The sequence below is a fragment of the Astatotilapia calliptera genome, chromosome 5 (genome assembly GCF_900246225.1).
Source record: "Astatotilapia calliptera chromosome 5, fAstCal1.2, whole genome shotgun sequence".
Taxonomy (NCBI): Eukaryota; Metazoa; Chordata; class Actinopteri; order Cichliformes; family Cichlidae; genus Astatotilapia; species Astatotilapia calliptera.
The window spans coordinates 11972888-11996843 of NC_039306.1; the positions used below are offsets into that span (position 1 = coordinate 11972888).

The following is a 23956-nucleotide window of genomic DNA, read 5'->3' on the forward strand; positions in this document are numbered from 1 at the left end:
ACCAAATGGTTGTGTTTTATACAGGAAAACTTCTCTTGTTTGTTTCCTTTAACTATGACCGATCTCACAAAATAGATATATTTGCGGCTCGTAGTCATTATTATGCAGACAGAATAGAAAAAACAAATACAGACAAAATGACAAATAATAAAGCAGTATGGCAGTATCATTTAACACCAAACAATACATGAGCTGGTAACTCAATAAAACTTCAATCAAACACAAATTATAATGATATCATCACAGTCAAAGTGATTTTTGCATCTATTCTTCTGATTAAAACAAACATATGCAAACACCTGGTCTGCATGTGTGTAATATTCATTTACTGAATTGTGCAGAGACAATCAAAATCAAGGCTCCTGCAACAGTAACTGTAGCTGTCTGGTTCTGCCAGCTATAGTTCACTGTACTGTACTGATGCAATGCACTGATTAAAACTGGAAAGTGAGCGGAAAATTCCACGTGGCAAATTCATGGTAGATGACATAGTCACTATCAATGAGATCGCATCAGCATATGTAAGTATATGGGTGGGGTCAAACCAGAAAGAATGGTGAGAAGTACAAACATCAAGCTAATATGTTGCTGAGGTTTTTCCTTTGACTGTGTTTATGTCGTTTTATTTTGATTTTAAACATAAACTGCCAATTTGTTCAGTTTAATTGTTGACTTATTTTACAGCTAAAATGAATGCAGATTGTACTAACTGTTGATAACAAACGCTATCCCACCCTCCACACCCAACCCCTGCCCACCCATCTCCCCAATCTGACTCATGGTCTGAGTAACCCTCATCACTCAGGCCACTCACATATGGACTCACATACTCAGAACAAATCCTTTGCACTGCTTTCAAGCACTATGCTCTCCATTGTTTGCCTTTCTCTTTCTTTGTATATATTCCTCTAGACTCTATATATCTCTTGTGTATGATATTTATTCCTGTTGTCTTTAGAATTCATATATATCGTTTTACTTTTGCACAATTGGTATGGAGCACCCATAATTTCGCTGTGCATACATTGACAATAAAGGGCTATTCTATTCTATTCTATTCTATAATAGAGTTGCATTTTGCTGCAAGTGAAGTTTTATGTCTCTTTAGAGGATTTGGTTTGTGGCTTATTGAACTGTGTTGCGCATACTGGGTCTGCAGTTACTTTGTTGGAAATAAGCAAATATATGGGTGTTTTAATTTTTCAAGTGCACCTTCACTGAACTTGTTGATTGGTTACATTTCACTGATTTATTTGACAATCTCTCACCTCTTCTTTTTAGTCTTCAGTTGACTTTTCTTTTTGTGAATCATTTGATTTGTTATTGATTTAAATACATATGTGTACACCTATGTGTATTTGCAGCAGAGCAGAACTGACAAATACCAGATAAGGATGATGTGATGTGATGGGAAACGTGACACGTAGAGAAGGCATACTATAGGTTTACTGCTAAGAGATGGATTATTGGGAAATGTGTGTATTGTACCATGCATGTGGCATACTCAGTGGCTCCGTGGGAAGGGAAGCGAGAGAGTTCACAAGCCTGTGACACCACATACAAAGATGCAGCAGCTGGAGTGTGTTGTAGCTTATTTCCTTTGGTGTTTAGTTTGAGTTATCACAAGTTAGCTCCATGAGAAGAAGGCTATTCAGAAGGAAACCAACACATTTGGGTAACAAAAACGCACAGGATCTGAACATTATTTTTGTTTGGAGGGCGGGGAGTGGGGTTGGGGGAGGTGGGAGCAGAGGGGGAAGCAAAAAGTCTGTTCCTTCTTCCAGTTCTCTCTGGGCTCAGGGCCAAGTGACTGGAGGAAGGAAGGAGGGTGAAGAGGAGAAGAGGAGGGATGAAGAGCAGAGGGAGGGAGGAAAAGCAGGAGAAAGCAGACAGGATCTATGGGGATTGCAGGGGTGCGTGGAACAGATGCCGAATATTTTAACTCTTCCTTGGCCAAACATTGTCCAACTCAGTGGACTCTGCATTCAACTCTCTGGATTAAAAAGAGTTTAAGCTTTATTCCAAACAGAGAGATGCACTTACTTACATACTTATTCTTCACAATGCTAGTAGGTTGGTTAAAGAAATACATGTAAAAAGTAATTCTAAAAGAGCATGTGATACATTAGGTAAACAGGCAGACTTAGACCACTGACAAACCCAAAAGAAAGGGCTCTTTTCTCCACCTTTTTTCTGTAAGCTTTGCATTTTTCTACTTGATGCATGATAGCAGTGAGACCAGCTATGAAGAGGTGAAACTGGGGAAAAAATGCTGAATTCTAGGAGTGGCATGCATGTACAGCAGGTAAGGGCTGGACAATTCAAAGACCAAGAGAAAGAGGTACGACTGAGCTAGTTTGGGAATGTGCAGAGGTAAGATACTGGCTGGGAGATGGATTTTGAAGATGGCACTCCCAAGCTCTGATTAAGTGAGGCTCTCGTAGTCTAACTTCAGCCAAAAGAAGACGATCACTCCTTGTGGGTGTACAGCTTTGTCACTAAACACCTGTTTGGCTGAAAAGTTTTATTTACCTTGTGAGTCCATTCCAGCCTGTCAAGGAAATCCAATAGCCAATGACAGGCCAAATCATAATCAAATCATAGTCAAACCAATTTCATGCTTTCTTTCTAACATGCCATGGACAGATTTCTGCATGCCTGCCATTGAATACCAAACTGCCAATATAAAAATCACATGAACTCCCTTATCTCCAGTCCAAGTAGTGGATTAATACATATCTGAGTTTTGAATTTCATTATGCCTTTTCATCTCTAAATCCTTTAATAAATGATAGACTGCAGTGGCTGTGTCAGTAGGAGTGCAGGTTAGGTGCAGGAGGAGATTTTCTGTTGCCCTCTCTTGCTACCATCTAGAACATGAAGAAATGCAGTGATTACCATTTACACCTACATTTAACCATACCAGAAATGTCAGTTTTTACATGCATGATACAACCGGTGCGCTCATCCCTCCACCCCCAGGAGAGACATCGTTTCGAAAATGCTGGATAGACAGTCAGGTAAATATCTACAATGGCAGGCACGCTAATTATGTATGCATGGATGCTTGTCTGCCAGAATCATTTGCTGCACTGTGACTGCGCCATGGAGTATACAGTACAGCTACTGCGCATTTAACCTTGGCATGTCAGAGTAGGATGCATGATCAGCTGTGGTTAGAAGCCTTTACGGCCTACTTTCATTAAACAGTCATTTTCCTTAATCCAGAAGTGTTTCTACAGGATGCACACAATAAAGTGACTCAGATTTTCCAGCTTTCATTGACTCAGTCAACAAAATGATTTCACAAATGGAAATAATCAGATCTTCTCTATGTATGGGTTGGAGTTCAGTCGTGTCCTTTTGTTGTGTGTTTTCTGTTTATCTGTGTAAGAAAACATTGTTGACAGCAGTTGTCCATCATCTTACAGAGGATTCTTTTCCCCCAACATGCTGGAGGTTTTATTTTTAGGCTTGGACTAACTGTTCCCGCTTGATCTCTTTGTTGCATCATGCTGTCAGAGCTGTGATGCTAATTTTTGCTGTGGTATAACTTATTCATGTTATGGCGACATAGGCAACATGTAAGATTTATTGTACCAGTGACTCCAATTTGAGTCACTTGTCGTCGTATTACTAAGTGTTTGCAGATCTATTCTTTGTTTGCTTACAAATGTCAAACAGTGGTAGAGAAAAATATGAAAAACAACAAAAGTGACACTTTTATTGCACAAAAACGACACAGTACTGATGATATGAGTGATTACATGCTTGACTTTAGTTTATAAGAGTGCTCCAGCTTTTTCCACCTGAGTCCAAACAAGGCAAAAATAGAGAAGCACAGTTCCTACTGATTCCTTCAAGATGCAGTACAGAGACAGAGGAAGAGCTGAATTACACCGATAAGACTGTGAGTTAAACTACTTAATTACTGTGGGTTGAACAAGATAAGGCCATGCATTCATGTAGGCTAGACTTTAATTCTCACTGAGACTAACCAGAAAACATGCAAAGATAAGAAACTAAATGACTGAATTAGTGAACGAAACAGTCAAGTTAACCATGCAAAGCAAATTAGCCTATCAGATGGCACTCTTTAACGTTTGTCCTAATAAATCAAAGAGAAGATTAAATGAGCCAAATAATAATATCGATAAATAAGAATTAAATATCACAAATGGAAATTTATAGGAGATCACTCAGTGGCCTTCCTTCCTCGAATGACATCCTGTTTCATGAATGAAAACACTTGTTGTGATATCCATGTTTGGTCGATGAAGTGCTTATCTGTCATGACCCTGTGCCTTCTCGGCTGACTCTGTATGGCTACAAGTGTTTTTGTTGTGCTGCATCTCTCTCTCTCCCCTGCACTGCGCTCTACCGGGGCAGAGTCATGACGGCTCCAGCCCCTGGCTCGGACACCTGCAAGCAATCATCTCACTCACTTCTTAAGGCGGCTGCTGAGAGTGCTTCCTCGCTGGATTATTGTGTAACACTCGTCAGTGTCATCACCTATCTGAGCCGTTTTTCGAGTTTCTGTCGTGCCACTACTTACCTGCCTTTCCTCTCTGTGCCAGGATTCTCGCCAGCCTGAGGACCGCCGTTGGTGAGCTAAAGCCGGAGTCCGAGCTACCTGAGCTTCAGTGGATTTTGTACATAGCCCTCTTCTTCCCGTGCCTGTGCTTCCCGGAGACCCTCTTCCTGTGCCCCCTCACCTATATATATTCGCACCTGGTGTCTGTGTGTGTAAATAAATCACGAACTTAAGTGACGGTCTGCCTCCGAGTCCCTCCTGAGCCTGACATTATCAATACGCAGCGGCACGAAGAATTTCACTGATCATTGATTAATCAACAATCACTGATTAATACAAAATCATGAATTCAGTCACTTTGGTTCAAAGGTGACTATGATTTCCTTTATTATAATGACAAAGAAGCAGCTCTCTCAGTTATTTTTAATTCATATTTCAGAGACAGACTCTGCCTGTCAATCAACAAATATGAGTGCTTTGTCTTTGTTATTTTTTTGTGTTAGAATTAGTGATGTATATATTTTTTTTCTTGTTTTCACCAGAAAGCAAAACTTTTGTTGTTGCCCAGGGAACACTTAACTGTCTGATTGTGTTATTGCTTGAAATGACCATATAATGAAATCCAGCAAAACACTTTCCTGATGAGGCTTTTTATAAACACATATTTTAGTGCAGGCAGTCTGTGTGTGAAAGAACAGACTTTGAAAGTCAGAACTTTATTTCTGTGTAGCAAAAATACAGTTTGGCAGTGCTCATCATGCTGATAGTATTAATCAGACGTTAGATGTACCATCACACATAGGGTCCACATAGTCTTAAATATATGTAGCATCAAAGACAACTACTGCATTAAAATTTTTATGAAGACAGTCATGGCTCCCAGAAGACATATCAAAAAGCATTTGGTTTGATTTATTGCCACTCCTAACAGTCCTGTAGATCTGTGTACTGTGCACAGTTTCAGACTAATAGCTCAGGGTATGATTTCACCTATTGATTGTACCAATACAACACTTACTGGATGTAGGTTCTTCTTACTTACTGTTTTTATATGTAGCATAGTCATTCACTGTGAGGGGGCTGCAATGAAAGCTGGCAATGTGGACTTCTTTACTGTATTACTGAAAAAATAAATCTATTACTGTGGCTTTTTTAAACCTAGTCTGTGTGTTATCCTTCTTACACCCAAGGCTTCAAATATAGGTTATATTGCATAGGTTGTAATGCCTTAATGTGCGCCATAAATCTAGTGTTTGCTGAGTGCCTGGTGCAACACAAAACAGGCCAGCATGTCTGCTTTTGTAAGAATGAGGTCGTTAGAATAACCTTATTATATTACTAACATCCTAAATACTGACATGTTATCTATGCTTTAATTTAAAGTCTAAATATTAACTGTTTAAAATGTTCATGTCAAAATCTAATTTGTGTAGCTTAATTAAAATTTGACTGATACAACTCGAACAACCTCATCTATGGAAAGCCTGTTTACACCAAAATTCTTAATGAAGTGGAGATAATGGAGCTAAATCACTCAAATAAATGTTTACTTCTGCTTCGAATCAAAAAGCCGTACTTTTATTTCAGTACCGGTACTACAGTAAATATAGTGCTAGGACATTTATTGAATAGTATACGTTTGTAGTTCTGAGACATGATCAGTTAAACATACGCTATGATGACAAAGGTATTGGATCACACACCTCTGAATCTGTGAATTGAAGTATTTTTGTCCCAAAATCAAGGACCAAGCCAAGCAGTCTGCTCTGCTATTAACACCAGCACTAAAACTGTGTGCTGGGAGCTTCATGACATGGGGATCCACAGTCGAGAGGGTCCTGTAGGTTTAATATGTAGGTTCACCCAGTCCCTTTCCCTGTTTAACCCATCTCAGATCTACAACAGTGAAAACCAAGATAATATATATCAGTGGCAACCATTTCCAGATTTTAGCATTTTTTTTAGCAGTGTAGTATGTCATAATTATGATAGATGTAAAGAAAACCCTTCCAAGACCAACCACAATGTGGTAGTTCAACTGTTGCCAGGCTGCTGCTGTTGTTAGATATTTAAAATCATGCATGCCATAAAGTGTCTTTGGTATGTGATGCCACACATACTAGCCTACTTATTAAGATATTCCACAGTAACTCTACACCTGTCAAGAAAATTAGTAAAATAAAATCAGCTGCCGATTCTTCTGATCTCTTCCATCAAAAATACTGTGGCAATTGTATACCTTTTTGTCAGTGAGCATTACATCTTTGGACTACACCTCCATAGGGCCCCAGTAGTTTTGCACTTGTAAGTGCCCGCTATGAAAGAGGAAGCTGTGAGAGTAGGAGTTCTCCCTATTTAGAAAATATTTTGCTCAGACCTGAACCGCAGCCTACACAAAACGTGCATGTGTCTATCTGATGTGGCTGATGAGTTTAGACTTCTGTTTACACTCTGTTTACATGAGAAACCATATTGATTTTAGGTAATGACAAAGCATTTCCCTTTGACACCCTTTGTGTTGGATTTTTTACTGCTTCTAGATAAGGACCTAGAAATAGTAAAACTAAATCGTTTTTCTCACTTCTTGTACATTTTCTTCCCTTTTCGGTGGTTTTCTCTTTACTCAGTGCTGCTTATTATTTGTCAGCTTCTTCAGCATAACACAAGCTACAATCTTTAGTGTAATCGACCTCAAAGAACACCAGCTGTGCACCTGAGGTTAAGCACGAGGATAAAATTCACAAGACGTTTTTAATGCTGTGTATTGAAGACAGCCTCAAGGTTTAAAAGGTCACATGTTTGTTTCCTGTCCCTGCAGTTTGTCATGTAAACAATTCTGCTAATAGTGCACCAAGCTCCAACTTGCCTCACCTTGAATATCAGCTGTTTTAATACGTGTAAAAAAGTACACTAACCTATGATATTTTAGAACCTAACAACCTTAGGTAAAGTAATTTAATGAACTGCGTCGTGTTGTGTGAAAGGATTGTGTGTTTAGAATCTATATGTTTTTCAGTAAAGCAGATCATAAATATTTGAACAACACATTGCGAGCGTTGTATTGTTTCTACTTGTGGCACCACAGGACAAGTGCAATTTAATTCCATTATATTCAAGAGACAGCAGATAATACTACAGAGGACAAAGGAAAAATAGATACATTTGTCTGCAGGCAAAAAGTACCAAAACCTTGAATTTAAAGACTAACATGAAAATTTTAAATCCATGACTTAATTAAAATCAAATTTTTGCTGGGCTACAATATACTTGTTTTTTGGGGTCTTTTTCAGGATTTACCCAATAATCAACTTAAAACACCAAGTATGACTCACACACATACACACCATCTGTATATATGGAGGTAAAGTATAAGGTAAAGCAAAGACAAATGTTATGTGAAGCTTTACTGTGCACGTAAATATTAGCATGATATATACATGCCTCGTAAAACATGACCTTTTTCACATTGTCGTGTTTGACTATGAAATATCTGCCATTCCTTCTGTTGATTGGGCATTGACTCCCACGACTCATCATCGAGTGACGCCACTGACTCGCCATGCAGTTTTTGGACGTCGCATTTTAGGATAAATTCAGATCGCTTGGAACTCCGGCTGAGTAGGTACTAAACAAGTATCTGGTACCAGGTACTATCACATAATAGAGAACCTTAAAAAACTAGTGAAATGGAGCAGAGCCATGTAGGCATGCATGGAAAAGTGATATTAGTCATCTGACATCTGAAACAGAATGAGCAACTTTCTAAAAGTGAAAAACAAGTTAATCCTTGTGTTGCACCAGTTATTTTTTCATGATGGTGTGACACTGGGCTCTTCCACTGAGCTTTCTATATTAAAAGTCTACATTTCTTGCAACAAATTTTAATTATGTTGCCTATTTCTTGTCAAGCTCTTTATTACATTTTCCTACACATAAAGTTTGCTTGAATCTTAAATATACATTTAAAGTATGAATGTAATGTTAAGGTTAAGGTAATGCTTAGATTTGTATGCTGGGATTATCATCACATGTACCATAAAGAAAAGGATTATCAACAACAAACAAAATGCTACAAAACATTATTATTTCCACAACTGAGACTGTTATTTTGCTTGTTTGTTTTGCTTTAAATAAACAGCTTCATTTATAGTTGGTCTTTTTAGTGTGATAAGAAAAAAAATAAGTAAGGGGAAAATAAGTATTTAAAAAACTGCAACAAACTGAAAATGTGCCAGAGATAAAAGGGGGGAAAAAAGTTGAGTCAGGCTGTGTTGTGATGTAAAATCCCTCAGAGGGGTGTATTTCAATAACATTTCAACTGTTTCCTCTACTATTTATCTCTGTTCTTCCAATGCAACAGACAGTACATGTGAGCTTGCTTGGCTGTAGCAAACAATTCATTTTATGAGGCGAAATTATATTAAAAGCTGCTTTGTGGATGATGTGATGATGTCTAATTTAGTAGCAGATACCAGTGATGCAGAAAAACGTCTCCATTCATTTTAATGATGTCAACACTGCTCACCACTGTGAGATTTTTCTTCCAGGAGGGTCTCCAAGGAGTGTACCTGCAACAGTGTTAACCTCACTTACTGTACAGAGGTTGTAAAGTATGTAACAGAGAAAATACTTTAAGCTGTTATCTCAGTAACATCAGGCATTTAACTCAGACAAAACAGCACTTTGTTTTTGGCGTGTCAAAGGTGCTGCAGACAAGATGATTTTGCATCTCAGCACCTTCACATTTAAAGAAGAAAAAAGCGTTTGAAAATTGTAAATCTCAGCACTCAGAAATTCTGTGATGCTCATGAAGCACTATCATTATCATTATAGGCTTGCTGCTACACTTTAATTAAAAAAAAACATTAATTGCATTCAAGAACTTGTAATTTCAACTCAAGCAGATTTGTCTCGCAAAGGCAGAATAACACAGGTCTGGTTTCTCACTGAAAATATCATCGAGAACAATGGTGAATTAGTGTTTGTTAATAAAAGTAAGAATATTTGACTTTTTAACTAAACTATTTTTAACTTAACAAAGTAGGGTCCAGCTCAGGGTATTTCAGAAGCTGTCACCCATGTCCTCATCGTAAAATTCAAGTTTTTAGACTTGTCTCCTCACACGCAATGTTAAGATCTTGTCTGTGAAGTTAAAGGTTTTGAACTCAATACATCTGCATGTTCATTCATAGCAACCTGGACTAACATTAAGTGTGAAGTTTTAAAAAGCACATTTATATAAATTATAATTCAAAGGAATGTCTTACAGAATGTCTGACTGCACTGCAAAGTATTCAGTGTATGATTACAGCATTACTGAACCATTGTTTTGTCATATATAGACATGGAGACACAGTGGTGTGGTATAATGAAGGAAAAATCCAGTGTTTCAACGCAGAATTTATGCACTTACATTTAACCAATACTCAAATCTTCTATTGCCCAACTGTGAATGTGTGTACTTTATACACCCACCATCCACCCCACCCATCTCCAGCTCCATTTCATCAAAAAAAGATAAAAAGAAAAGATAAAATAACGAGTGCTCTTGAATATAAACTATTAATCAATTATGTGTGCACCTAAAAATAAATGGTAAAGCAATTTATTTTTTAATTCATCTTAATAAGTCAAGTTTGAACAACAGAGTTCAGAGGAATGTTCAGGATTATAGCACAACTATAGATGGCAGTAATTTGACAAGAAATATGTTGATATTTGTAAATGTAACTTTGATACAATATGGGATTTTAAATGTTCAAAATTAGGTTTGATACATACGGTTTCATTATTAAAAGGAAGGAAAAAACATAAACACATTTGTCTAGATAATTGTTTTATTGTTTGTTTAAAAATGTGTTTGAGGTAAACTGTTAATACGTACAAATAGTTTATTCCCCAACACCTCTGCTTGAAATACTAATGAAAATGTAGATGCTATAGTGCACCTGTAACAATAATGGACTCAAACATATTTACACACAGTAACTATAACTATAACAGAATCAGCACAGGGAATCTTTTTTTTTTTTTTTTTTTTTTTAGCTTTTAAGCCACCTAGGATGAGTAAGTAAAGGGTCAGTGATAATCAATAATGAAGATTGCGTAGTATGGTTGAAAGTTAAAGAAAAAAAGAGTTTAAGATGGGGTCATAGTCTTTTGAACAAAGTCAAACTTTAAGTCCCAAATGTCAACATGTGACTATAAATTTGTGATGTGTCTCTTTGAAGTCAGAGGTTCCTGACACACACAGCTACAAGGGATTGAATAGGCTCTGAATAAAAGTTTATTGTGTATCATAAAAAGCGTGTTTAGCTGGAGAATAATGGAAGAAGGTAACGGGCTGGTGATGCTAAAAGTCAGCGCACTCCAGGTGAAGCTGGAAACAAAGAGAGGTTCCAAGTCTTCTCAGAAGACACACTCGGATCAGCCTTCTAGCGAAACAGATCCCTAAAAAGGCAAAAGTTAACATCTGATACATCCTGCATCTCACAAACAGCAATTTAAGTCCAGCAACGAAGCTCAACATCCGGGAAACGCAACCCGATCTGCAAAAGACGTGGAATGTCTTATTTCTTTTCTTCCGCCCTTCAAACCCGGTAATGATGGAGGAGTAAAAAGCGACATGATTGGTGGATGCAGCCAGCAGAGGAGAAATGTAAACCCCTTCGTTTTGTTGCATCGGGGGGGTTGAAAACTGAACGCTCCCCTCTTGTTTTTTTCATTCCTTCAATGACAGCAGCAGGAGGCAGCCGGTCGGTGCGGTGGGAAGCTTCTCCCGGTACGAGAAGGATTTCCCGGCAAATCTGCGGTAAGGACAACAACACAACACCACCACCACCTAAAAAAAAGCAAGAGGCAGTGGGCATGAGGCTGACATCTATGCGAATCAGCAGGAAGGGTGGAAAATACACACAATACACAATGGTGTTGCCTGGGGCTGCCGCGATAGCTCTCAGACAAACCCGGGAGAGAGTGGCTCGTTTTTGCTTGCTTGACAGCTGCGGGGCCAATGGAAATATGCATGGAGCCAGCTGCGCTAGGCTGCAGCCAATGGAAAAATGTGAAACGCTGAGCTGCTACTGGATCAAAGTGGTAAGGTTAGGCTGGCTGCAGCAGCCACACCGCCGCCGCTGCTGCTAAACTTCCACCAAATAAAATGCTGTTTGTGTTTTGGCTGCTGCAGTGGCCATTTTAGGTAAGAAGCGCCCTTTGACTTAGGATGCGGCTTGTCTTTGTGAACGTGCGTGCGCGTGGCTGTGTCTAGACTGGCAGTGCAGAACTCCAGCATCCAGACTGAATGAACTCCGCGGAGCTGGTAGCTTTATGTGGATTAAATAGATATTGCGTGGAGTTCCTCTATTCTCCCTCCCTCTTCCCTTCTCTCCTCCCTCCTCTCCTCCTCTCTTCCCTTACCCTCCCCTCCTCTCCCCTCCCCTCCTCATCTCTCCCCTCCCCTCCCCTCCTCATCTCTCTCTCCCTCTCTCTCTCTCCCCTCCCTCCTCTGCCTGCTAATTTTTTATGCATTTTTCTAAACTGTCATGGCGATTTTGTGTCCTTGGAAATAAAAAGCGCCAGTGTTTTTCGGGCTAACCGGGGGGATGTCTCGCCGGTGAGAGCGTGTGTCCGGTGTCCGGAGCAGGTGAGCAGCCCGCTGGGGAGGTTTTTTCGGTGGAGAGATGTCCCCGAGAAGGAGTTTTAGAGGCTCTCCACACGTGTAAGGAGAGGGCTGTTATAATGTATTTACAACAGCGATGCAGTGACATTACAGAGCTAGCGGAGAAAGCTAGCGCGGTAGCTACGGGGGCTAACATGAAATGGGACACAGTGTATCCTTTTCTCTGTCGGTGTGTCCGGTGTGTGTTTTGTGCTTTTCGCCCCAAGTCGGCTTTTTACTCGCCGGGAACTTATTTTTTTTCCTCCTAGCTAGCCCTCCCAACTTGTGGCAATCCAGTGCCTTGCAACATTCATGCTAGCTGTGCGCTAGCCTATGCGTCTGCTAGCATTCATTATAGCCAAAACCTCAAAGAGCTTTGATAAAAGCTAGTTTGTTAGCCTCATAGCCCCTTATGAAACATTTGTAGCTATAACAGCCAGGTGTGTATTCGGGGACATAATGAGTCATGCAAGCACACTGAGTCATTAAGTGAAAGTGTTGTCCCTAAATCCCTACATTTTCACCTGGCCAGGTGCACAGACAAAGGGTACTAAACGATAATCCCTATTACAATGACTTGGAGATTAATAGTGTTGCAAAGAATGTTTATGTGTAGGATAAGTGGAAACTCTTAAATTGTTTTTACCCAATCTGTTCTGACTCTACTGTCCAGTCTGGAAGACTAAGGTTGTGAATGTGGCTTGTGGTGTAGAGTGCTTTGAGTGGTCAGTAAGACTAGAAAAGACTTCTATAAATGCAAGTCCAGCATATGTACAGGATGTTTTCCCTTACCAGTTGGTATGGTGTAAGGCTGGAAGTAGTCCTTTGTATTTGACATAAATAACTGCTCCTATCTGTTGCTAGGAATGCATTTAGTTTAATTCAGTCAGTTTGTGAGAGCTGAAAAGTTGCATTGTCAATTCTCAGGATTTTCTTTGGTGGTTTGCAGTATGACTCACTTTGGTCACCAGGAGGCATGGTGACCCAGTATTTGCATGTTGGCCTTGTTTTGGTGTGCTACAGCCAAAAGATAAAGGATGCATGTCTTTTGACTGTGGGAGGAAAAAGACATGTAGGCTATTTGAAAACTCTGTCCTGAATGCGCCTGTCTGCCTACTTGTACACCTATCCTGGACAAGTAGACAGGCTTTTTAATTTTGACTTGCAGAACTGCTGCGTTTCTTTAACTCCATCATTGAGAAAGCAGAGGGAATGAAAAAAACTTTTCTTTTCTCTTTTCCCCTTTTCTCAGTTGTTGAGACAGCTGACAGTTCAAGCAGTGCACATTTGTGTACACTGTAGTACACAAAGCTCAACTTAATTACATAAATTTATATAAATAGTTAAGAATCTTCTGTGCTATTATTCTCATACCGATGCCGGATGTTGACTCCATGGGAATTTTTACAGCAGCTGACATCAGTTGGCACCGAGGTTAGAATAACTGAAAGTTGAATAGTAGTATTGAACATCTTTCCTTCCTGTTAGATCACACCATTACCTTGCTAATGGTTATTTTTAGATTTATTTATTTGTGACCAAAAATTGACAGTCTTTAAACAGATATTGCTTTGTCATAGAAAAAAAATATTAACTTAAAAAAATGTTAGTTGAGGTAACAGGCAGACAGTTCTCACAAGGAAAGCTCTAAAAGAGCCACCTGTTGTAGAGAACTGCATGCTCAGTGTTTGAACATATTCTGCAAGAGCTTTTTCTCCATCTAAACCAAATAAAAGTGCGTTCGTCTACTTCATTGATCAGAAAAACCTGAACCATTGTATTATTTAATAATAAATCCAGATACGTACTGATAATCTGTGAGTCATTCCCTCTCCACTTTATTAGGCACACCTACACAGTTTAATGTAATACTGTGCCACACACAAGATTTTAATGCTCTTTTTTTTTTTTTGTTCACATTCAGAGTGGTGTCAGTTCAACTATAAATCAACTGTTTAGTAGTGATTTTACATTGGATTGCGTTCCAACATATTGTTTTTAATCTGTTTGACAAATGACACAAACACAGCTCAGCTCAGTGTAACAAGACTAAGAGGTTTCCTGCCAAATAAAGCTCCAGAAATTGACATTTTCTTGAAATAATATCTCTGTGACGGTATCAGTTAAAACTTTTGTCTTTATAACATGTAAATAAAAGAGAGATTGCAATGATTTGTAAATTATTTAATATGTGTTTGTGTGAAAATAAACCAAAGGCAGATGATCAAATACTGAAACTGTAAATTCTTATTTGTAATAAATTTGATGCAAATAAGACATTTAATAAAATGTTCGAACAGGGAAAACTATAGATTTGGGGAGGGCATTTAAAAACAATCTATTTTACATATTGTCAGAAAATTCTGAGAAATCTCTGTACACAGGGTCTAATACAGAAAACCAGTATTGAATGTTTGTGATCTACTGGCCCTTGGGCAGCGCAGCATTAAAAACGGAAACTAGTGCATGTGCTTAGGAACATCTCTGAGAACCACAGGATTTTTGCTCAATGTACAAATGCAAGTTTCAACTGTAACATGCAGGAAAACGTATACATAAACAAGATCCAGGACCCCTGTCACCATCTTTGGGTTCAGTTGGGATGGACTTAAGTAAAGTGGAAACTGGCCTGCTCTCTAACCAGTTAAAATTGCTAATCCTTTTTTGGAAATCATGGAAACGGAATCCTTCATTAGCTTGGACCTGTAGTTAAAGGGAAGAAGGAAAAAAAACAAAACAGGCATGCCACAGCAGACTGTCAGCAGCCCAGAGGTGTATGTTTTTTTTTTGTTGTTTTTTTTCCTTCATTTTTGCATTAACTGGCTTGACAAAAACTATCGCTCTTCTCTGTTAAGCCAGGCTTTCTGCTTCAGGATCTCGGCACGTTCACATTAAAAAGGGGCATTTCACGCTCTTCCGCAAACAAATGATCCCTATGAGTGTCGCCTGCTCCAATCAGATGTGATCAGTTGATGATGATAAAATGGTGAATCTAAAAAGTCTAAATCTGTTAACGATAAAGAACACAGTGAACATAACAATAGAATGCGAAACTGTTACAGTTAACAGTACAATTACATTAAGGCTGCTGAAAATCATTAACCTTGAAATATAACATTCAGTACACTCTTTGTTTATTTCTAACATAAAAGCTGTACTTTAGATATCTGAAACTGTAAACAGGATTCATTTAAAGTTTCATAATTATTATTAATATGCTGACTATTAGCTGATTAAAGTAAAATTAATTTTATTGATACAATATGCATTCTTACTGTGTGGTCTTTGTTTTGTAGCTCCAATTCTAGCAATATAAAAGTGGCTTGGCAGCAGGTTAGAATCAAATATAAAAATATGTATACATTTTCCATATCACCAAATACATGCACATTCCAAATGACAATATGATAAACAGTTTGAGCTGCTCTAACTTTACAGCTGGGCTTTTTTGTGATTTTTAGTAAGTTACAGCTTAAAAAGCTTGGAAAGAAAAGCATCTGGACTTCTTTAGACTACGCAGACTACAATGACCTGGATGACTGAGAATCTTCACAGACATGCAGCTTAAGAACTTCCACATATAAAATGTATTTGCCCTGCAAACAAGCTGAATTGCACTTAAAACATGCTATACATAAAAGAATTAGTAAAAATGTGGTGCATCTAGTCAATTATTAAACCGAAATGCTGGATATAACCTGCGCCGGTTATTTGTTCAGCATCATTTACCATGGTGATATAGCAAAGTTAAACGAGAGTCTCCTTTGTGACACACAAAACTCAGACTTTAAGTTTGTTATTGCTATCCATTAATCTTGCTTCATAGTACGCTCCTCAGATCTGGCTCACAGTAAAAACAGTTAGATTTTTATGAAATGAAAAATATGAAAGTGATGGCACAAACTGTTTATCTGCTGAAATCCTGTATCAATCAAGAATGAAATACTCACTTTTAAAACTATATCATTTTCCAAAGGGAATATGGTTAACAGAGGTGATGTAACACAGCAGCAAAAAACATTCGCTTCTAACTTTTCTGAAGTGTTGCTGACCTCAAATTTGGATGCATTTTCAAAAATGCTTCTTAGAACATTTGATATGATGTCTTTGTGTTGTTATCTATTAAATATCGGGTTTAAATAATTTATAAATCATTGTATTATGTTTTTATTTATATTTATTTAAACTTTAAATTCATTTATTTTAAAAGTACACATTTATTTATTAAAACAGTACTCTTTAACCTGTTTAACTTTTATTTACACAGTATCAAGTTCTGTGAAATGGTGATTATAAAGAGCTTTGGTACTGGAATAAACTTAGAGTTGGTGCAGATACAGTCATTGGTTACTTCATTAGGCACAAACTCCACCTTGGAACTAATATTGATCTCACCAACACAACTCTTTGTCTAACATATAATTTAATACAATTTATGCAGTTTCTTAATAATTATATTTTGGTAGGAGGTTTTGTGTTCAAGCTCAGCCTGAACAGTAAACAACTAATTATAATATTATAATAAAGGTGGTTTGACTTATAAAGGAAAAAAAACATACAATTTCAAATGCCCTTCTGTCATACTGTATAGATGTCTGTCGATGTTAGTCAAACTCCAGCTGTAGAAAGCAACTTTCTTCCCTTTCTTTGTATGAAGAGTTACGTTAATGCCAACCCTGGCCTTGGGTGTTCATCCTGTGTGCTGTTAAACCATAGATCGTATGAAAGATGGAAATCGCTTTTTAAACCCAGAAGCAAAGACGCGTGTCTAAAACTCCATTCCTCGATGGCCGGTGTCCTGAAACTTTTACATGTGTCCCTACTGCAACACATCTGAATAAAATTCAGCCATTTGATTCATGTTAAAGCAGCTCATAAGTTAATGACCATTGGTGCAATACAAGTACTTTTAGAAGTATATTTTTCCCAACACATTTACTTACATTTATTTAAATTTACTTGAGTAGGTAGGGTAAGGGGTTGCCACCTCAGCATGCAGTCAAGTTCTGTAGAGTTCTACTTATGACCTACTAATTTTATTCAGGCGTGTTTAGGGATGGGTACCGGTGTCCGGTGCCATGATGGCACTGGTTCTGACATAAACGGTAGTAACCAGACCGAAAAGCAGCGCACATTTCGGTGCTTTATTTCGGTGCTTTTTTTTCCTGAGCTGTGATACACTTCTAGCCAATCATTTTACGTTTCTGAGGATAGTAGACGGCCAGGTACGTACGTTCTTTTAGAGCAGAGCTACAGATTAAAAATGCCCAAGGCGAAGCGGTCAAAAGTCTGGCTGTACTTCACAGCAAAATATGCAAACTCAGCAGCCTGCAACAAGTGCTTTAAGCTGATACTGTGATACTGTCAAAGGAGGTAACACCTCAAATCTGATGAAACACCTGGCGACGCATAGCGTTTTTTTTTTTTTAAAGCCGAGAAATGCGCTGTATTTGATAGCTTGCTGCGAGACCTCACACCAAGCGCATCTACTGTGGGTGTGGTGCCTGTTATCAGACCCGGAGTTAGCAACATCCCCCAAAAACACGAAGAGGAGAGTCCTGGCCCCCTAGCCCTGCCAGTGTAGCAGAAATGATGACGGATGATGATGGCAGCAGCAGCCGTTCTTCTCTGCGTGAGTAGCTTAATGTTGTTCGTGTGTAATTTACGTTGAGGAGGCTAACCACGTTATTACATTAATGCATGTAAGGTGAACTAGCAAACATCATCATAGCTACATGCGGCTGTCTTCTTGTTTGATGGCAGATACTCCCTTCACCCTGGCCAAAAAGGCTAAAATGACCAAAGAAAAAGAGGGAAACAGCTAAACATGAGAGGTTTTTGGATAAAGTTTGTGTTTTTTCCATTGTTTAAGCACTGCTTCCAGCCAAGAGTGATACCATATATGCCCCATAGCTGCAGAAAAGGCTAACATTGTTATCTTTTTACAAAAAACCAGCTGAACATGAGAGGTTTTTGGACCAATTTTGTGTTCTCCATTCTTTAAGCACCGGTTTGAGCACCGGCACCGTTTCAAAAGTACCGATTTGGCACCGGTATCGGATAAAACCTAAACGATACCCATCCCTAGGCGTGTTGCAGTAGGGACATAACGTTACAAGCTAACGTCACGCCAGCTACCATTAGAAACTAGGGTCCTAAAACTTTTAAACTACTTTCCCTCTGATCAACAGTTTGATTGCATTCTTACATCACAAGAGTTTATTTGCTAAGTTCGAGTCTCCCCACTTTAGATCTACTTCAAAATTTTTTTTCTGTAACAGAAAAATCAATCAATAGCAGCGAACTGGAGGTTAGAGCAGCGCTTAGTGATGAAAATACAGATATTCTCAACCATTTACCAACATATCAGTGTGTCAACATCAAAATGTAATAAAAATCAGGAAAATACCTGAGCAGTGACTGTGGCCCACTTGAGCCAGTGATTACAGTTCCAGGCAAAGTCCAGTGACTTGGGTTTGTTACCCATCTTTCCACAAAATACTGATAAGCATTCAAACTTTTGTAGGCCTTCATATCTTGTCAAATATAATGTGTGTTATTGTTGATAACATAATGATATAAATCTTGTGGTGTGAAGTCAGGAATAATGCCAGGATTACATTCCACAATAGGGCTTAAATATAAGAGAAAGAGAGAACTTTAAGAAATTAAGATAGCCACTACAGTGACCATCAAAACGATGAAAAAATATTGCCATGAACAGTTTATTTTGCGACACCACGAAACAAACAATAGCATAAAATGAAACAATAGATATTTTTATATCGTCATCCGATATATATCATTATATCGAACAGCCCTATTCCACAACATCAGTAAACTCAGTCGGGGGTATAAGTAGAGCTGGGCGATATAACGATATGTATTGCGAAATAACTTTTTCTCGATAGAAAAATTAAACTATTGCAATAGACCTCACCGCTCTTGTCCTCTTAAAAAAAAAAAAAAAAAAAAAAAAAGAAGAGGAAGAACAGCCAATCCAAATTAAGTAGTGCAGAGCCGAACCAATCACAGCTGCAGCGTCACGTCACGTGACTTGTTACGTACAGCACAAGTGCCAAGCCACACATGTGTATTTGTTTTGGGAAGCAGCCAGCCGCCGTGCCGCCCGGGTAACGGAGGAAATGAGTGTGCCGACTAGAGAAAAATCAACCGAGAGCGTGAGCGAAGGTTACCGAAGAAAAAACCGATGATGGTTCCAATGCCGGAGAGATTGTTGAACGGAAGAGCCATAGAAGTTCCGTAGTGTGAAGGTATTTCGGCTATTTCAAGTCTGACAAAAAGAGTAGCGCGCACTATAAATTGTGCCGAAAGCAAGTCTGGAAATACAATAAACCGGTGCATGCTCAATCTCTGACTGGTAGCGCTAATTCGTCATTCGGCTTTTGTCAGACTAAAGTAACTGTTAAAACTGTTTGAAAAGCTAAGCTATACAACAAGGAGAGATTGAGAATTTCCTTTTAGTTCTCAGTTTATTTGATATTGACAAAAGTTAGTCAATTTTGTCTGTTCTTCTGTAAAACAAACTAAGATTTATTTTTAGAATTAATATTTTGTTTCTAAGTGGAATTGACAATTTAGTCTGTTTCGTTTGTTCTATTTTGAAACTTAAACGCTTTAGCGGCTGCCTTTTGTGTAGTTTGCAATATTTGCCTTTATTTATCTGAAAAAGTCTCATGTTTCTTTAGTACATCTACCCTGTTGAACTTATTATGGGAAATAAATATTTAAATCAAAACAAGCTGCTGATTATTTCACATTTTACTTGTGAACAACGGCACATTTAAATCTTACAAATATAGTTATTTGGCTTATATCGTGATAGATATCGTTATTGCCTGAAATGAAAAAAACATATCGTGATATGAAAAAATCTTATATCGCCCAGCTCTAGGTATAAGTTAACATTTTCGTCCCTCCCTCATCAAGTTTCTCCACATAACGATTTAGAAGCTTGTGATGAAACATTGATAGAGGTCTATTGGAAATTGGCTTTCTGTCCTGAACACTGTGAGCAAGGTCTTGGTCTCAGTCACTCACTTTGGGTCCTGTTGAATTTTAAAAAGTTCAACAGTATTATAAATCTGTGTTTCAGAAAGGAGGATTATCTGGGGTATGTTCATTGGCTAAAAACTTGTGATTGACAAGTGGTTTGACATTTGGAAGCGCCGCCGTCTTCTCACATCTAGTTTTATAAACCGCTGACATGGACATGGTAAAAATGCTCATCGCTCATTGTTTTCTTTAGTCAAAATGGGTGGTGTCAAAGTAACGAAGTCCATCTTTCTACTGTTTTTGCTTTAAAATATACATATAATGTAATTACTTTTGTACTTAAACATCAAGTGTAACAAACAACTTCTTCCTTACAACTGAAATTGTAGTTCATAGAAAGAAAATTTGGAAGGTCACCTTAATGTCCGGATATGTAAACCTTATACAATGCAAGATTCATGTGAAACCTACAATCTCTCTTACTATAAATGATCTTGTTTAATAAACATATACTTTTAAATGCTGGTTTAACAAAAATGTAACCAATATTGAGTATTTTGTACGTATGTATGTACATGCTCTGTTTAGGAGATTCATTGTCAATTCTCTATACTTAAAAATAACTTTAGTCACCATTAAAGTTATTTAATCTGAGAAAATAATCTTTCAAACAGTACATTTTGCGATATTGTCATGAACACATTTGTCATTAAACTTAAAACAAACAAAAAAAACAAAACCTACACTGACCTCTTTCTTGACAGGAACATCGTGGCTGCCACACATATAGTTTTCATTATTTTTCTACAGTTCACAATGTGCAGCTGAATTTCAAGCAACTTGTAAACTTTTTACTTCTTTGCTGAAGATGATCACATGAAAGTAATCCAGTTGTGCTGGAACAAAGGCATTGGAAACTTTTATTGTGACATTTGAAACTCTTTTTTTTTTTTTCCCCAGCTGGCAGTCCTATGTCCATGTTACTCTACAGATTGCGTTATCTGTGATCCACTGTTTTGCCCAGTGGTTTTGCTGCATGCTGCATTTGCACATTGTTGTTATGGTGGAATCGTATACCAGTAATCCATGCAAAAAGGCTTTTAGTGTGTTATTACTTAGTGTTTATTTGTAACTTTTCCACATGAAAAATGTTAATGTGTAATATGAATTTTGGGTGCAAGGTCTACCATGGAATTTAGTAAGAGAGGAAAGCATCAGTGAAAAAAATGACTCTTAATCTTTGGAGGAAATCAGCTTTTCAGAAGAACCTTTGGTTGATCATTTGCATGTACTATGTTGGCACCTAAAAGGAAAAATGCAAGGATGTCAAGTAATTTAAAACCTTTCGATTGTAATACACATTACATGGTTCTGTGTGTTATATCTAATCTTAAAGAAGTGTTCCACACCATTGAGGCATATGGTGCCGTCAGATATCTTTGTTGCACTCTGAGATGTTTACAGTAAACCTGTATTGATGGTTTACTACTCAGTTGAACCATTTAAATTAAACCAACCATAAAATTGATCAGCTGTCCATGTAACGTGTATAACATGTTCCTTATTAAACTCTTATTAAAGAGTTTTAAAGCTTGTGATTATAAATATTATGTTATTATAGTTATGAAGAAATGACAGGATAAATTAAATTTCTTCATTATGTTCAGCTTTCTCCTGGTGTGCTTATTTATTGTTGTTTAAGGGGCAGTTTATGTGCTAGTGTTTCAGTTTATCACTTCTGTGGATGGAGACAGAAGAAATTAGATTTAAACTGATCAACTGATTGTACGATATGCATCTCAGTTAGTGTGAGTCAGCACCTCAGAGGAAATGCAACACTGTCTTCTCTCGATTATCCCACTTTGCATTTTGCATTTGGGTGAGAAGGCAGCTATGCATTCACATGAGAGTTTGGTGTAGCATTAAAATTATGGTGATGGTAATCGTTGTGAAATCTGTTCAGCTGTTAAAGCATCCATATGAGAAATTCCAATGTATTGGTAGTGGAAGTTGGATTTTGATTTATTTAGGTCATTATGTCTCATCATAACTGGATTAACAAGAGCATATATTTAGATTGTCAAGTATATTATGATTTTTCTCCTAACGATTAAAAAAAAAAGTTTGTTAAACTAGCATCAGTTAGCATCAGTTTTTATGTCGACATATGTGAGCTGATATGAAAACTTTTATTAAAAGACAATGTAGAAAAAGATCATTCAGGAATTTCAGAGTACACATCACAGGGTATAAACAGGGATAAATAAAACCAATAAAAATAGAGGAATAGACATTGATTATATGCCTGTAATACAATACTCAAGTCTTCAGTGTAAAATGCTGTAAGTTAGTGAGCGGCTGTATGGTCATGTCGTTCACTGGGTGGAGAAGGTAGGCGGGATTCACTTGTGACCTTAAATATAGCACACAATGGTGCGCTCTGATGTGTGGCTCATGTCAATGCTACAACACTATAGCAGATTAGGTAGGCTGGATACTTGGCACAAGGAAAGATGAAAACTGTGTCATCAGCAGCAGGGTTTAAGATTTAGAGGTGATAAGTAATTAACCGAGAAAGATGAATCTAAACAGGGCTCCCTCTGACACCATTGTCCGCTGCTTTGTTTGTTCCCTCGTGGAAGCGTCGAACAGCTGAAGCAGGGATGGAGTGAGGAGGAGCTGTGTTCCATTTTTAAGGCGCGCTCCGCTCTTTGTGCAAGCTAGCACACACACACACACACGTTTGGGAAAACGGGGCTGAAATTTGGTTCTGATTTAGCACAGCCGGCTGCTCCTCTTCATCCCTCTAGCGAGTTGTCTCCTGATGATTCTCAGACTCAGCAACAGTATGGCTCTTCTGCTCTTTTGTGCAAGGGCAAGTGACTGAGTGACGGGAATAAGGTCACTGAAGAAAGAATGGGTCTCTCCACTGAGATGGCCTGGTAGGATTTCTGTCTGTTGCTTTAGAATAAGTCTGCCCTAACACCCACTTTTTAAGGTTGTAAAATGAAAATCCTAGAGCCGTTTCCTTATAGAGATAATTTCACAGGTAAAACAGTTACTGGAAAAAGGGTAGTTACTGAGTGGGAGGAGGAAAAAAAATCTATTGTCTTTTATTGATTAATTTCTCAGTTAATATTTGGATAAAATTTCTAAAAGCAAACGGAGACGTTTTTACAGTGGCCTGAAATGTAAACTTTTTTTTGTCATATTTGGTTAAAAATGACTTAAAATAAAGTCATTACATTAGAGTTTGGACAAAATTTTTTATATATATAATTTTTAATGTATAATTTATGTATTTTAATATTTGCATTTTCATAGAGAACACAGGCACACACACATCCGGTTGTTCAGTCTGACGTCAATAGCCATGTCTGGACCTAAACTCCGCTACAGGTCCATATACAGTGGGGCAAAAAAGTATTTAGTCAGCCACCGATTGTGCAAGTTCCCCCACTTAAAATGATGACAGAGGTCAGTAATTTGCACCAGAGGTACACTTCAACTGTGAGAGACAGAATGTGAAAAAAAAAATCCATGAATTCACATGGTAGGATTTGTAAAGAATTTATTCGTAAATTAGGGTGGAAAATAAGTATTTGGTCACCTCAAACAAGGAAAATCTCTGGCTCTCACAGACCTGTAACGTCTTCTGTAAGAAGTTTTTCTGTCCCCCACTCGTTACCTGTATGAATGGCACCTGTTTGAACTCATCATCTGTATAAAAGACACCTGTCCACAGCCTC

The 23956-nt window shown here is 38.0% G+C and overlaps 1 protein-coding gene across 5 annotated transcripts in view; it reads left to right on the forward strand.

Annotated features, from left to right (window-relative positions):
• Window positions 1–10575: 10575 nt before the first annotated feature.
• The window catches only part of chd6 (chromodomain helicase DNA binding protein 6), a 93520-nt gene continuing 80139 nt past the window's right edge, over window positions 10576–23956 (forward strand). For 3 of the 5 annotated variants that reach the window (XM_026167271.1, XM_026167274.1, XM_026167275.1), the window contains exon 1: window positions 12045–12176. The gene's annotated coding sequence lies outside the window, so the exon portion shown is untranslated. The other 2 variants (XM_026167272.1, XM_026167273.1) reach the window with 2 other exon arrangements.